This window comes from Arachis ipaensis, chromosome B8 (assembly GCF_059453495.1).
Source record: "Arachis ipaensis isolate K30076 ecotype BB chromosome B8, ASM5945349v1, whole genome shotgun sequence".
Taxonomy (NCBI): Eukaryota; Viridiplantae; Streptophyta; class Magnoliopsida; order Fabales; family Fabaceae; genus Arachis; species Arachis ipaensis.
The window spans coordinates 11,618,374-11,636,851 of NC_142443.1; positions in this window are offsets into that span (position 1 = coordinate 11,618,374).

An 18,478-nucleotide genomic window follows, 5' to 3' on the forward strand; every position below is an offset into this window, starting at 1 on the left:
TCCTTGAAGTATGTTTCAGCTACTTGTGCAATTTTCTTACGGGTTGTAGCATACGTACCATCATTCTTTTCCAGTTTTCAAATTTTATTTCTCCGAATTCTGGATTGGAATGATTGGTGAAAAAAACTTGTATTTCTGTCCCCTTCTTTAAGCCACTTTACACGAGATTTCTCCATCCAATAGCTTTCTTCCTTAAAGTAAGCATCCTCAAGTTTATTTTTCAAGACTTCAACCTGTTCTCCCCCTATAATACCTTCCTCTCTGAGAATTTCAAGATAAGATGTGAGTCCACCAATGTCTTTCTTCGAATTAGATTTGTTCTATTGTTGCCATTGAACAATACGGTGCTTACAATGCTTCAATTTTTGAGCCAAAACAAACATTTATGAGCTATCCACCCATTCCTTCCAAGTTTCAGTGATAATTACCCGAATTTTTTCTAAACCACACCACCTCTCTTGAAACTTAAACCTCCGTTTAGATTTTTCCATGACCGAATTTGTATCAAGGAGGAAAGGCGCATGATCTGAACCGTTTTCTGCGAGTCGAGACAGTGAGGATGATGAAAGATGATCTATCCACTTACCGTTTGCAAGTGCATGGTCAAGCTGCTCCCTGATCTGGTCCTGTCCTTGTCACTTATTAGTCCAGGTGAACCTTCTTCCAATCATACCCAAGTCCTTCAGTCCACCACCATCAATAAAATTCACAAATTCAAAAATAGATAAAGCTGATTTTAACCCTCTCTTTCTTTCTCATCGAGACTCATTATAGCATTAAAATCACCCATAATTACAACCTTTCCAAAAAAATTTTGTACAAAAGAAGAAAGTTCTGTGTATTAGGTAGACCGAATCTCATCCAGACCATTTAAATGTACCCCAATCAGTCCCCAAGAACAGTTCAAAGCATTATTAGTTATTGACAGCTATGAAAAAGTATTTTTCAGCAAGAATCTCAACTGTTGTGCCCTCCTTCCATGCCAAAGCTAATCCACCCACTGTACCCGTCGGACTAACAATCCTCCAAGTCGTAAAATGACAAGATCTCGACTTATTTTTCACTAGATGAGATTGATTTTTTATTTCACATAGAAACACAATCTCGGAGAAGTGGGATTGGCACATCTCTTTAAGGTTATGACCTGTCAGGGGTCTCCTCAAACCGCAACAATTTCAAATAAACACCTAAATTGTTTACCACAACACAATTGCAGAAACTAATTTAAAAAATAAAAAAATGACTATCCAATAAAACATAACGCTAATAAGAAATTAATCCTCATTTTTATCAAAGGAGAAAACATTATATGAGTAAAACATAAATGAATCGAAATTTATTTTACTAAACACCGAAACTTCTATCATATTGCATCATATCTGCTCCAGGATAATTCATATCTTGTGCACACAAATGAACCGAAATACTACCATAACAACACTATTATGTAATAACAAATGAACCAAAAATTGTGCATTCTATAAATTCAGAAATTCCTGTATTCTATCCAAATTCAAATTCATAAACAACACTGATTTTAGCAAAGAAGAATGAAATTATTTATTATCACTTTATTCAATTGCATTAGATTCCATTTAATTTGTCTTGAAAGTCATCCCAACCTTTCAACCTTTGGGACAAATTGTCTATCGACAACACACCTGGACTGCAATTGAACCAAAATATTATTATAATAACACCATTGTATAATAACAAATAAATCGAAAATTGTGCATTCTATAAATTCATAAACTCCTGCATTCTCCCAAATTCAAATTCATAAACAACACTGATTTTAGTAAAGAAGAATGAAATTATTCATTATCACTTCATTCAATTGCATTAGATTCTATTTCATTCCATTCAATTCAAAATGGTTGAAGAATGAAACTAGATAAAATTAAGAACGATCCAAATCTCGTCCACTTGATTCAATTCAGAAGAATAATCCAAATCGCCCTCATTCAACTAATTTGAACTTGAATCATTCTTTATTTTGGAACACTTAAAACCTAAACGATTTTAATTAGACTATTCAAATAGAAAAAAAACAAATGCATATCGAAAATCTAAAGACAAAGAGAATAAAATTCGAGGAAAACACAAAAAAATGGAAGAAGAAAACGAAAATTTGAAGAGAAAGAGACAATAATTAAACAAAAGCACAGAGAAATCAGAAAAGAAGAAAAGATTTACGTTGAAGAGAAACGAACAAGGAGAGATTTACATTAAAACTCTGTTATAAGTGGCGCGTGACTCAAAAAATTTTTAAATATTTTTAAAGTTTTAGTATTTTTTATTGTTGATCTTAATTATAAAAATATATATAATATATATTAATTAAAATCAATAATTAAAATGATTGAAATACTGATGTTACCAGAACATTTAAAAAATTTCGTGTGGCATATCTGCAATTCTCCATTCATATTAGTCTTTTTGGGCCTGAATCTTCATTCAATAAATATACAGATGTAATTGATGAATGTATCCTTTGGTATACCCGTAGGCTTTTTAGCTCACAGGATAAAGCTTGGTCAGATTCTGTTACTTATTACTGATATTGGCAGTTATATTAGTTATTTTGGCCTGGCTATGCATAGCTACTTGAGGGTGTATGTGTGTTGTGTACTTGTGTGTTACCTCAGATAGTGCATATATAAGCACTGCTAACTCTCTCTTATGCACACAATAGCAATTCCATTCAGATCATACACTATATACATTTTCTCTGCTTTACCTTTTATTTTTTGTTCTTCAATCATTCACTTAGTGCTCTATTAATGATTCGTCCAGGGTCATCTTTTTTTGCCCTATTTTGTTGAATGCAAAGCTCTACAAACCAACAAAAAGAGAAACTAACATGTATACTTGGACAAATAAAATAAAAAAAAGCTAGGCCCAACATACAAAGAAGTTGTTAAGAAGAATAAATGAATAATCATGTGGCTGAGCCATGTGTTCAAGTGGCAAAGCTATTTGCCTCAAAAGTAGCCTTATCAAATTCGATTTTTAGCAGTGGCTAGGTTGTGCGTGAAAGTAGATGAGTAAGATGAGTGTGTGAGTCTGTTTTTTTTTTGTCATTAGTGTGTGAGCGGGTTTGTATGACAAAAAGAAAATAACCAGAATAGGTGCACGCAAACTAAATTCTCCATCCACCGAATTTCTTTTGGGCTTTTGCCCCAGTTATATTCCAAAATAAAGTGCACCCAAGCTTTGTCCAACATACAAAATAGTTGTCAACAAGAATAATAGCTTCACCACCAAAAAAATAAGAATAAGAATAGCATGCAAGACCATAGTTCAAATAGTGGATGAGTGTGTGTGTTTATATGACAAAAAAAAAAAAAAAATAGTGAAATTTTTTAGGGTTAATTTAATAGTTAAATTCGTTTCTAAAAAATTACCCATTCTTTAAATTAGTCTTTAAAAATTTTTTTTAATCATATTAGTCCTTAAAAGATAAAATATCAGTCAAATTGATCCTTCTGTTAATTAGATGATGACGTGTCACGTTAAGTATCACGTGGCATGATGACATGGTAGGTTAATGCCACGTGTCACAAGATGATTGGTTGACGTGTCAGATCAGTGACACTAAGCACGTTACGTGTCACTTGACATGTAAAAAAGTTATTTATAATCAAAATAGTTCCTGAAAATCTAGACGTAAGTCATTTTCATTCCTAAAATTTACAAAATTAATCAAATTAGTCCTTATATATTTTTTTTATTTTTATTCATAATATTAAATTTGAACTATGTTTTTATAGTACTAATTTTAATATTATTTTTAAGACCTTAATAAATAAAATTCTCTTTACATAAAATAATAAAAATAATTAAATTATTATAAAGTTATTTTATCATTTGTATTTTAAAATATTAAAACTAGTTATAGACTAAAAGTTTTAATATATTAGATTTTACTGAATAAATATAGTAGTTATTTTAAAAAAGTTATATTAAAATATTAAGATTTAACAAGTGATCCCACAAATCGATTTTTCAATTATTGAGTTCTACCATATAAATTAAACAATAATAAAATTATAATTTAAAAAATTTAAAAGATTTAAATTTTAAAATAACTACTATATTATATAGCGAGATTTGAAATATTAAATTTTTAAATATATGATCAATAATAATTTGATAAACTCGTTTAAATAAAAAAAATCTACTATAAAAAAAATTATAATTTGAAAATATAAAATTTTAAAATACAAATGATAAAATAATTTAATTATTTTTATTATTTTATGTGAAGAGAATTTTGTTTATTAAGGTCTAAAAAATAATATTAAAATTAGTACTATTAAAAAATATTTTAAATTTAATATTATGAAGAAAAAATAAAAAATTATATAAGGACTAATTTGATTAATTTTTAAAATTTTAAAGATGAAAATGACTTACGTCTAGATGTTTAGAGACTATTTTGATTATAAATAACTTTTTTACATGTCAAGTGACACGTGGCGTTCTACGTGTCACTGACCTAACACTTAAACTAATCATTTTGTGACACATGGCATTAACCTACCACATCATTATGCCACATGGCACTTAACGTGATACGCTATCATCTAACTAACGAAAGGACCTGATCCGGCCATTACAAACCCGGCGTAATAAATCGGCATTATGAGTCATAAACTCGGCAAACTTACGTTATAGCTCGGCGTTACAGATACACAATGGACTGCGTCCAACAGTCAAAACGTCCGATCAAAATCATCGTCCGTTACATCCTTATTACTGCTCTTTAATTTAGATAGAAAAGAAGAAAAGTAACCAACATATGTACTCTCACTTATAAAAGGTATGATCTTCTATCCTAAAGACACATTGAATTCTCAATACTGACTTAAACTTCGGAGTGCCTTTGCAGGTACACTCCCCCCCTTGTTTCTTGTTCACACTCTGCACAATTGGACATCCCCCTAGGCGTGAAGCTCGGACTTGCTCAAGGTTTATAGATCGGCACCGAAACCGAGCTTCCCTTCAGGTATCCACACAGGAACAGTTGGTGCCCATCGTGGGGCCGAGATTATAATCCTTTCTACATATCATCGGCCTCGACGTTCTCGTCTCAAGCCATGGCTGAATAACTTCCACCCACGCCATCTGAATTTCTTCAGATGGTGACCGAGTTACAGCAAGCCAACCAGCGCATGGCCGAAGAGAACCAAAGATTGGAAAATCAGATTGCTAATCTGAATAATACCCGAGTCGAAAATAATAATGATCGACAAGAACGAATGGAAGAAGCCGAGCATCAGTCAGGATCGACGCATGTCTTCGAAACTCCTCGGCACGAAGAAGAGCAACCCGAGAATAATGAAGAAGCTCAGCCAGAAGATGGGGATGACAACCTAGAAAGCTCCCCTGGGCCATTCACGGCTGAGGTGATGAATTTCATGTTGCCCAGGAGATTCACTCTACTGACCACCCTAACCCCCTATGATGGGCTGGGTGATCCGAAGAAATACATCAAAAAGTTCACCTCCATAATGATAGTCAACCGTGCATCTGATAAAGTTTTATGTCGTTGTTTTCCATCTTACTTAGACGGTCCTATACTTGATTGGTTCTGTTGTTTGCCTGCAGGTTCTATTTCTCATTTTTGAGACCTATCAAAGCCCTTCGAGGAGCATTTTGCTGGATCAACCATCTACCTACATGACTCCGACTACCTGAATACAATCAAACAAGGCCAACATGAAAGCCTCGGAGACTACATGACGTGCTTCACAAAAATAGCCATGAGTATACCCGACCTCCACTTCAAGGTGGAACTGCATGCAATAAAGAGTGGACTCCGACCCAGAAAATTTCAGGAGACCATTGCTGTGGCCAAACCTAAAACTATGGCTGAGTTCCGTGAAAAAGCGAAAGGTCAGATAGACATCGAAGAACTTCGACAAGTTCGGAGAATAGAGAAACCACAATACAGAGACGACGACAAAGCACGAGATAATAAGAAAAACTTCAAACCAACTCCTCGGTACGAATCTTACACTCAGTTCAACACTAAGCGTGACGACATCATCAAGGAGATCTTGAACTCAAAGTTGGTCAAACCACTAAGAAAAGCCGGCAACTATCCGGATTCAAAAGGCGCAGACAGGTCAAAGTACTGCTCTTTTCATCAAAAGCACGAACACACTACCGACGAGTGTATAATCACCAAAGACCTTCCGGAGCGGCTAGCTCGGCAAGGTCATCTTGACAAGTATATCAGCGGCCACATACAACGACGTGCACCCCCCCATGGTGACCAAAGCTTGGCAACATAGAATGGTTGAGACAAAGATCTACCGAACACCAATTCCCCCGACCAACCAAGACGTATTATTAACTGTATTTCCGGAGGTTTTGCAGGAGGAGGAGCCACAAGCTCGGCAAGAAAATGGTCTTACCGAGCTATGCTATCCATAGAAGCTGATCAACATCAACAACATACGCCTCCACATTTCCCTCAGATATCATTCCAGACATTCGACCTTAACACCAACATCACAAATCTAGAAGACTCGGTCGTCATTTCCCTGCAGCTCGGAGATCTCCTAGTTAAAAAGGTTTTACTAGACCTTGGGAGCAGTGTCGATGTTCTTTTCTACTCTACATTTTAGAAGATGAAACTGAGCAGCAACATCCTCCAACCTTCCACTGGAGATCTAGTCGATTTCTCAGGTGAGAGAGTCCCGGTTATGGGTTCTGTGTGGTTACAAACCACACTCGGTGAGGTCCCCTTATAAAAAACTGCAGATATTCAACACTTAGTTGTTGACTGTTTTAGTCTTTACAATTTGATACTTGGCCGACCTTTCTTAAATAGGTTCTACGCCATAATTTCTACAATTCATCTCTGTGTTAAGTTTCCTTTGCAGAATAACACAATTGCAACTATCCACAGTGATGCCCGAGAGGTTAGAGAATGCTACAACAACAGTTTTAAAAGACCTAACCAAAACATACAAGCTCATGTGCATAACATCGGCAACCAAGATGACCAACCAGCACTGGCCGACCTTGATCCTGGGGCAGGAACACTCGAACGACCAACCCCAACAGAAGATTTGCATAAAATTTATTTTGCAGACAGCTCGGACAAATTTACTTACGTCGGTTCTACATTAAGCTCCGAAGAGAAGAACTTATACCGAGCATTTTTACAACAAAATGCCGACTTGTTTGCTTGGACCCCAGCTGATATGCCAGGCATTGACCCATCCATCATATCCCAGAGGCTGGCATTAGATCCGTCTGTTCGACCTATAGCACAGAAAAAGTGAAACCTCGGCCATGACCGCAAACAAGCTTCCCTGGAAGAAACCAAGAAGCTCATCAACGCCGGCTTCATCCAAGAAATCAGATTCACAACATGACTAGCAAATGTCGTCATGGTGAAAAAACATAACGGTAAATGGCGCATGTGTGTTGATTTCACCGATCTCAACAAAGCATGCTCCAAAGTTTCCTATCCTTTGCCATTTATGGATTGCTTAGTTGATAATACCTCTGGTTATGAAAAACTTAGCTTTATGGATGCATACTCTGGCTATAACCAAATCCAAATGCATCCATCAGATCAAAATAAGACCACCTTTATTACTGAATATGAAAATTATTGTTATAAAGTCATGCCATTTAGCCTTAAGAATGCAAGTGCAACATATCAACGCCTAATGGACAAAGTATTCGCCCAACAAATCGGCAGAAACATTGAGCTCTATGTTGATGATATGGTCGCCAAAATAAAGATCGGCAAGAACCACCTTGATGACCTTGCAGAAATCTTCGGCCAAATCAGAAAATACAACATGCGGTTAAATCCCGAGAAGTGCGCATCCGGTGTACAAAGTGGCAAATTCCTCGGCTTCATGCTCACTAGCCGAGGTATTGAGGCGAATCCAGAAAAATGCCGAGCTGTCTTGGATATGACAAGCCTACAAACTGTCAAAGAAGTCTAGCGGTTGACAGGGAGACTTGCTGCACTTTCTAGATTCTTACCTTACCTAGCTTCTAAGTCTTTATGTTTTTTCCAAACTTTAAAAAAGAAAAAATCTTTCCAATGGACCGATGAATGTGAACAAGCATTCACAACAATTAAAGAAACTCTTTCAAAACCACCAATTTTACAAACTGCTCTTCAAGGAGAACCACTATTCTTATATTTATCTGTGACTAACTGGGCTATAAGCTCCGCTCTCATTGCAGAAAGGCAAAAGCAACAGTTGCCAATTTATTTCACCAGCAAAATATTACAGAATGCCGAACTTCGGTATCCGAGCATTGAGAAGCTCGCTCTAGCCCTAGTCTTCTCGGCCAGAAGACTTCACCCATACTTCCAGAGTCATGTAATCCATGTTCGGACAGATCATCCTCTGCGACAAGTCCTTCAGAAATCGGAACTGGCTGGCCGACTAATCGGTCGAAGTTTTCGAGTTCGACATCAAATACCAGGGCCGATCATCTATCAAATCCCAATTCCTGGCCGATTTTATTGCTGAATTCACAATAGCAGACATTGCCGAAAGTTCCCCAGAATGGTCTCTGTATGTAGACGACTCCTCTAACCCACAAGGGTGTGGCACCGGGATCATACTCGATGATGGAGATGGTAATGTCATTGAACAATCGCTTCACTTTTCCTTCAAGGCAAGCAACAACCAGAGTGAGTATGAAGCCCTTATTACCAGCCTCAGACTAGCTTCCGATCTCAATATAACCGAGCTTAAGGTATAATGTGATTCTCTGCTAATTGTTCAACAGGTAAACGAGCAGTACCAGGTAAAGGAACCTTTATTATCCAAATACCTAACAATCATACAAACTTTACTTTCAAAATTTCATAAATGTCATATTGAACATATACCTCGGGAGAACAATAGCCGAGCTGACATACTCTCTAAGCTCGCCAGCACACAAATAAATAATTCCTCCCTACACCATTTTACCTTAATAAAACCTAGCATAGAATTAACAGAGGTTATGAGTGTAACACATGATGCAGATTGGAGAGCTCCATACATAAACTATCTTCGGACAGGAATCTTGTCAGGCGACGTCGAAAACATTCGGCACTTTCGCCGACAAGCCACCTTCTTTACAATGTATAACAATTGCCTATATAAACGAGGATTCTCTCGTCCTTTACTAAAATGTCTTTGCAGAACAGAAGCCGATATTGCACTCGCCGAGGCACATGAGGGTATCTGCGGTACACACCTCGGAGCCTGAAGCCTATCTTCAAAGATCCTCAGAGCAAGTTTCTATTGGCCAACGCTACAACAAGATTGTAAAACAAAAGTCAAAAGTTGTGACAACTGCCAGAAACACAGTCTTATCACACATCTCCCAACAGAACTCCTACACTGTTCCGAGGTAAGCTGTCCCTTCAACAAATGGGGTATAGATATCCTCGGCCCTTTCCCAACAGCAGCAGGGCAAGTAAATACCTTGTTGTAGGAATTGATTATTTCTCAAAGTGGATAGAGGCCCAGCCTCTAGCCAAGATTACATCACAAAAAATGCTTTCTTTTGTATGGAAATATATTATTTGTCGATTCGGCATACCTCGGCACATTATCACAGATAATGGTCGCCAGTTTGCCGATCATAAGTTCACATCCTTTTTGCAGGACTTGAAAATCAAACAACATTTTTCATCAGTAGAGCAGCCACAGAAAAACGGGTTAGCAGAGGCTGCAAACAAAGTAATACTACATGCCCTAAGAATGAAATTGGACGATGAAAAAGGCCTCTGGGCCGAGCTTATACCAAAAATCATATGTGGGTACAATACCACGGTCCACTCAACAACAAAAGAAACACCATTTTCGTTTGGTATATGGTTCCGACGCTATGATACTAGTGGAGATCTCCCAGTCATCATTGTGAACTCAACTGGCCAAACATACAACGGCAAACACAGCCCGGCAGACCGACCTAGACATCGTCGAAGAAGTCCGATCATCAACAGCAATCAAACACCGAGCCATGAAACAACACATAACTCGGCGATACAATCAAATACTTCACCCAAGGTCTTTTCAAATAAACGACCTTGTACTCAGAAGAATCGAACAGGCCAGAAAACTATCAAGCCATGGCAAACTAGCAGCCAACTGGGAGGGCCCTTACCAAATAATTGAAGTCATCAGCAATGGAGCTTTCCGATTACAAACCTTAGATGGTAAAGATCTGCTTAACACTTGGAATGTATCTTCTTTAAAGTTATATTATAATTAAAACCAGGGACAGGCTAGTACTCTTTTTTCTGCTACCAAGATTTTTCCCAAATTGGGTTTTGCTTGGAGAGGTTTTAACGAGGCTAGCCTACCTGGGCCTTTGAAATCAAAGGTTCTCCAACAAATAAATTTCTTATTTCATCAAGTCAATATTTTTGCATTTTACAATTCTCCTTTATTTATAAACATTAAACCACCTATCTATACTTCGAATCCGACCATTCGGAAACTATCCGCCAAACAACATAGCGAATCTTACTCCGAAACCGACCATTCGGAATCTATCAGTCAACCAAATATCCGATCTAATCCCGAAATCCGACTATTCGAAATTTATCAGTCAAAACAGATTGCCGATCAAATACTAAAATCCGATCAAATACTAAAGGCCGATCAAATCCTAACACACCGATTATAGAACAAGTGCCGATCAAATTACAATGACCAATCAACTCGGTCAAGTTACCGACCACAAAACAATTTGCTATCAAAAATCACCAATCAAATCAGAAGTCGCCGACCTAACACCAATTGCCGATCATACAACAATCACCGACCATATCATACAACTCAATTTATACACCTATACATACAGAGCAAGTATTATACAAATACATGCTTCAACTTGACAAAACAAAAATACAATCATCTATCTTCCCAAATCGAAATTGGTAAATCATTATCCCATCATCAATTAAACCTTCAAAACCTACAGCTTAAAAACGGCATCCCCAAACAACAATGCCTATACAAGCAAATTAATACAAACCTTTATCAAAAGTTATTCATGCAAACTAACATCATATGCCTTTTTTTTTTAAAAGGCAACTATAACAGTGTTAAAAAAAGCTCACAAAGGAGCAACAAGTCCAACTAAAATAATTACTAAATAGTCCAAAAACAAACATACAACACATACACAAAATAAGTTACCAAACACAGCAATTCATTCAAACATTCTCGGCCTCTCCCTCGACATCACCATCATCTTCCACCATGGCCCTGTCTTGAATAATCTTCCTCGGATCCATCTGAGACAAGTCAACATCAGGAGCAAGAAACCTGGCCTGCTGAGAAGCTCGCTCGAAACCTTCCACAAATGAATCAAGTATTTCCGTCCCTTTCTGCTTTTCGACCTCCTTCAATCTCGCGGTAACCTCAATAATTTGAGCACCCATACTAGAAAGGTCGGCTTCCTTCTTCTTAAGATCCTCCACCTTTTTCGCATAATTCTCCTTCATCACTTTCAACTCCTTCTCAATCTCCGATAACTTACTCTCCAACTCAGCCAGTCTCTTACTCTTCAACTCCAACTCTTCCTTTAAAATCGGATCTTGTTTAACCTCGGACAACCTCCGGTGTTTCATCTCCTGGCTACGCCCCAAACTAGCAAGCCAAAAACCAATTACCTTAAACACGAAACAGATCGAAGTCACCTTTAGATTTTAATCTATCTAATAAACAACCAAACATTCAAAATTACCTGCATATATTGATCTATGGCGATATCACCAACCTTTTCCGCCAGCATCACATCCGCCAAAGATTTGCATACATCATCAGCAACAACCATATAGGGGAAGTCTTTTCCCCACAACAACGAGCCATCACTTTGATCGGCAATGTCGTGCAATCTCTGTTGATTTTTTACAAAATTATGAATTTTCTCCATAGGAACTTCACCCAGATCATCCTCAGAACACTCAGACAGATCGACAACACCTGTTTTCTTTTCTTCAAAATAACCTTCCTCCTCACTGGCTTCGGCTGATTAACCTCGCCAGCTCCAACAACTTTTTCCACCTTCGACGTAGATCCCTCCTTATCAACATTTTTGCTCTTAACCCGAGCTCTCAGGGTAGATGCCGAAACCCCAGGATATTTTCCACCTGCCAACAACAAAATAACACAGTTAACACAATTATCCCATTATACTCAAATTAGCAAGATAATACAGCTCACCTAAATACTCTATCACTGCTTGCCTATTCTCGTCCCATTGAAGCAATTCAAACACCAAAATCAATTCTTTCCGATCAATAGCTTCAACTAAATACTCAATGATACACTCATTCCTAGCATTAATATTCTCTGGCCCCAGAATGCTCTGCGGCTCCAAGCACCACCAAACCGGGAACTTCTCCCCAAAATGCTCATCCATATAAAATGGAAACTCCCCCTCTACACTCCTTACTTTAACATACATCTCCTTAAAGTTCTTAAAAGACGATTTATAAAATTTGAAGACAGCAAACCTTGGCGAACTATTCAAGTTCACCCACAATTCTTTCCAAATACCTTTTGCCTAGAACAATGAGAAGAACAACTCCACTGTAGGTTCCTCCTCCAGAAGATCCATCAAAACTTCAAAGGCATGAACGAAGGCCCACCCATTAGTATGCAGTTGAGATGGTGCGCAGTTCAACTGCTTAAGAACCTGACACTAAAACTCACTAAAAGGGAGTTCCACCCTCAGTTCTTCCAAGATGCAACTATACATATAAAAGTATTCAAATCCATCCCCCTGTGGAAAATGCGATCACTATGACAACATGGAAGCAACTCCAGTCGAACCCCAGAACCAGCTCTAACAACCCTACCCTTATCTATCTCATTCACAACACCATCATCCAAAAACAAAAATGCATGATTCTTCACATCCTCATTCACCCAATCATACGACCAATCAATTTTCCCCTTTTTCTCCTTCTCAAAACCCATTAGCAAAGACAAATATAAAAGAAGAAAAACACCCAGAAAGATAGAGAAGAGAAAATTGCAGAAAGCTACAGAGAAAATAGGAAAGTACCTCGCTTGCTCATTTTCCCTTCGAATGCCTGTGATAAACTCAAACCCTTGTGCAAATATCAAACCTTTCGTATCCTAAGTGTTAATTAAAAACCAAAAACCGCTTCCCAATACCACTAATCCATCACTTCAACTACCCCAGGTGAAATGATGTGCATTGGAAATACGCACGTCATTAATAAGAATTCAGTTAATTTTCTCTCACCTCCAACTCAATTACTGTTTAATAAAGCACCTTGAACTGGGGGCACCAAAGGTAACCCAAACTAGCCGAGCTACACCTTCTCTCAATAAGCCGACTTATAACTCATTAAAAAGCTCAATCTGCTTCATTAAACACATTTCCAGGCTAAACTTAGGTGCTATGATCTGGCCGTTACAAACCCGACGTAATAAATCAGCAATATGAGTCATAAATTCGGCAAACTTACGTTATAGCTCGGCGTTACAGATACCCAACAGACTGCGTTTAGCAGTCAAAATGTCCGATCAATATCATCGTCTGTTACATCCTGATTACTGCTCTTTAATTTAAACAAAAAAGAAGAAAAGTAACCGACCTATGTACTATCACCTATAAAAGGTATGATCTTCTATCCTAAAGACACATTGAATTCTCAATACTGACTTAAACTTCGGAGTGCCTTTGCAGGTATACTCCCCCCTTGTTTCTTGTTCACACTCTGCACAATTGGACATCCCCTATGCGTGAAACTAGGACTTGCTCAAGGTTTATAGATCAGCACCGAAGATAACAACTCGGCGCCGACTCCCCTAAACCGAGCTCCCCTTCAGGTATCCACACAAGAACAGGACCAATTTAACTTACCTTTTATCTTTCAATGACTAATATGACTAAAAAATCTTTTGAAGACTAATTTAAAAAATGAGTAATATTTAAAATGAATTTAACTATTAACCCAATTCTTTATCTTGCAAAACTACATTCGGATTAGAGACTTGGCTAAGGTCAACAGTGGGCAGATTGATTTTTTTTCGATAAATTTCGACTACACATATTCTGCTCGCCATATTTGTCCAGGTTCTTGCAAATTACCAGCAAAAATGGCTTCACATAGAAATTGGATTTTTTATTTAAATAAATAAAATAAATATTTTAATTACTGAAATAAATAATTATAAAAATTATTATCGAAATCTGTTCTTTAGCCTTATTTCGTTTACAGTATAAATGAGATAAGCATGCATGTATCTCATTTACACTGTAAACGAGATAAGACGGATACGTGTGACACTTGTATATCTTGTTTATAGTGTAAACGAGATACATGCATGCTTATCTTGTTTAAACTTTAAATGAGATACGTGTTAAATTAATGCGTTTACAGTGTAAACGAGATATAGTAAGACAAAGTTCCAACTGCTATAAAAGGATGTGCAACCCTTGACATTCTTCACATACATTTTATATCTTCTTCTCTTCTGTTTTTCTTACAAAAAGTAGGCAAAAATATCCCGTAATAGCGGATATATAGTTGTCTGTGTGTACCAAATTGTCGTATGAGAAACAGCGATAATGAGGTGATATTTGAGTGTCAGAATCTGTCATTATTGCGTACTCGGCACGTAAGTTTATTGTCTGAGTTGAAAAATTTGATATTGAGTAACTTTGGTGGCACAGGGAGAAGAGAGATCGAAAAAGTGGGGTATAGGTTGCTAGCACCATTGGGTAATGGAGTTTTTCGATTTTGACTATTTCGGCTCCTCGGTGACGAGCATGTGCGACTCATGTTCGACGTCCATGGGAGAATTATGGCAGAACAAGTGATGGAGCTTTCCGTCAAAGTTGGTGATGTTGGTGGTGGTAGTTCTGTACACTCGACATTTGTGCAGAATGACCCACTTCTCGCACCATCACCGATTCATGTTGCCATACGAGTGGAAGACATGGAGGTGGATTAGAAAGACGCCGACGAAGAGTATGTTGCGAATAACAACGATAGTGATTCGTCTAAGGATGAGGAGGAGGAGGAGTTTGTATCAGAGACGCTGGCTAAGACAGCGGTACGCTATGTTTTGCCTCCCCCACCCGATTCCGGCGCTCTCAGATGTACCAAGTCACTATCATACATTGGATCTGGATGCCATGCATGAGAAATCTCCATTTTCTAACATTGGGGAAGAGGATTACAACTTAGACGTGGGGTTGAGTTTCGGGTCGGCCACATATTCAAATGCCGAGATGCAGTAATGCAGGGTGTGAAGAACTATAGTATTCGTAGAAGTGTTGAGCACCGAGTGGTCGAATCGGACCAATTAAAGTACCATGTGCATTGCCATCAAGATGCAAATGAATGTCTGTGGAGTCTACATGTTGCCCTCCGATAAAACCTCAGATACTGGTGAGTTCAAGTTTAATTGAGGTGTACTTACTCATTTATGATTGCTATATATTGAGTAGTTTCCAACCATGGATGTTTTATTTCATTAGGGAGGTCTGGAGGGTTGGTGGATCGCATACTTGTCTAGCACCGACAATGTCTCAAGACCATCAATAGTTAGAAAGAAGCCTCATCTGCAAGGTTATCCTGTCGTTAATACAGTCCAACCCATTCGTCAGCATCCCTATCCTGCAAGGTGCAGTCCAACAAAGCTATCACTTCAAACCCTCATACAAAGAAGTCTGGATGGCGAAACAAAAGGCAATTGCGCAAATATACGGGGATTGAGAGAAGTCATATAATAAAGTGTTGAAACTGCTATAGACACTGTAGAGTTGTTGTCCCGGAACTATTTGTGAGCTCAAGGTCGTACCTTACTACGATGGGCACCTTCTGGTCCGTGACTGTAGCATGTTCGACAAAGTATTTTGGGATTTTTCATCCTGTGTTGAGGCTTTCAAGTATTGCGAGCCGTTTATTTCCGTCGATGGCACGCATTTGTATGACAGATATGATGGGGTGTTGCTTATTGCAGTGGCACAAGATGACAACAGCAATATCCTCCTTATTACTTTTGCAATTGTGGAGTCTGAGAGTACGGAGTCATGGTCGTTCTTCCTTACTAACTTGAGACGACATGTCACCCCACAAGAGGGCCTGTTGATTATCTCTGATAGATCACACGCGATCAAGGCTGCACTCAGGGTCAACGATAGTGGTTGGCAACCTCCTAGGGCATTCTACGCTTATTGTATTAGACACATGGCCGCAAACTTCATATCTTGTTTCAAGTCGACGGAGGGCAAGCGATACCTTATAAACGCCACTTATAGTCCAAGTAAGATTGGGTACGAGTGGTATATGGACATACTAAACTGTCTTAACTAATACATATTTTCTCATTGCGTTACGTAAAATTAAAACATTCAATAAAGTAATTAATAATCTAACTATCAAACTTTGAGTTAACTTAATAAGCTAATTATCATACTTGGCTAGTTACTAATTAAATTAATAAATTAAGACATGTATGACCAATAAACTAGACTCAACATTTGGAAAACATCTACTCTTGCATTTAAAAACTAAATTAATAATTATATAAACAACTTAATTACCAAAAAATGATAACCACAACTCTAAAATTGCTATTTTCTATCAGTGACCTATCCTTAATGATACAAATTGCATTCTAGTTTTTGAAAAGTATCCTAACCATAGCTATACATATATGAAATTACATAAAATAATAACCACATTTCTGGAATTACTAATTTCTACCAGTGACCTATTTTTAATCATACAAATTGTATTCGAGTTCTTGGTAAATACCCTAACCATAGCTATACATGTATGGGATTACATAAAACTCAAGATAATATATACTGTGTTTGGTTTATGTGTAGTTTGAAACATAAACACAAATACATAGACATTGAAAATATAGACATAGTGATACACGTATTTTTTTAATTTGTTTGATAAGTAAGCACAAGACACAACAATAAATTAACTCTTCATAAAATATCAACATTGCCCTTACCATAAAATATCACCACCACTATCACCATTTTCTTTCTGCCACTGCCACTGGTTAAACAACCACCTCCGCTTTTCTACTACCATTAACAACTCTTGAACTAATAAAAGAAATTAATCAAATAAAATAACTCAAGATATTTAACAAATGGTCCTAATCAGCCTCCAATAAAATACAATTTGTTTTTAAAAAAGCAAAGAACACTCCATCAACAAATAATCCTAACCATTTGCCTCCAACAACACCAAGGTCTTCCTTCTATCTTCAGTTTAAAGATCCACCAGCAAGGCCAGTAGCCATTATCGTAACTTTGATTTCAAAAATGATGAAACTTTTGAACAAGAGAGACAAAAACAGAAGCAAATCAAGAAAAGGAGAAGAAGAATGGCAGATATGGAAGCTAACGACATTAAAGATGATGATAATGCGATATGGAGTAATAATAATGGCGGATTTAAGCATAAACAAAGGTAAATACAATAAGAAGTCGAAGAGGCAGAGGAGTAGGTGAAGAAGAAGAAGAATAAAAAAGGAGATTAGGGGAATAGACAAAGATGAAGAGGAGGAAGAGAAAAATATGTAGCTATTCTGGAAGAGAAATAGACAATGATGAAGAAAAAGAGAAAGATGGAGGTAAGGAGATGGAAGAATTCAGATTCACCGAGAAAGATGAAGTGGGAGGAGATGAAGTAGGAAGGAGGGTAGTGTTAGGAATTTTATAAAATTAGTAAGAATGAAATTGTCCAAAAAATTGATATAATTTGTGTCCACCTTTAAAAATTTGTGTCTCACTATTTGGAAGAGACACAAAATATACGTATTCCATGTATTCTTGTGTATAATTATGTCTCTCACTTTTTTGTGTCTCATACAACAAACACTAAACGTGTGTCACCATGTCTATGTCATTGATAGACATAGACAGTAACCAAACGGGCCAATAACTAATTGCAAAGTCGTCTACCCCAATGTAGTGTCATGTCGCATTCAGCCTGTTGATGTCCCAATCACGTGCATCAGCGCGCGCCATCTTCGTATTACTCGAGAATATAGTCAGAAATGGGTAAAAGAGAGGAGAAAAGTGGTTGATAAGTTCGAACTGGGGCTCGAAATCTTGCTGTCAATGAAATGTATATATAGACGTCCCCCAACTTTATCTCATTTATATTAACTAGATAAAGTTAGAGAACGAATTTCGTTAATAATTTTTATAATTGTTTATTTCAATAATTAAAATATTTATTTTATTTATTTAAATAAAAAATTTGGTTCTACTACCGTCCTCAATTCGATTCTAAGAGCAACTCCAATGGGTAGGATTTTGAAGTCCTATTTCTGACAAAAGCAGCAAGAAACCGTTGGAGGGGAAAAGGAATGAGTTTCTGCACAGGTGAGGGAGTTCCTCTAAATAGGGACTCAAATTCACCAATAATAACTTGCCACTTGGCAAGTTATTATAAAAATAAATA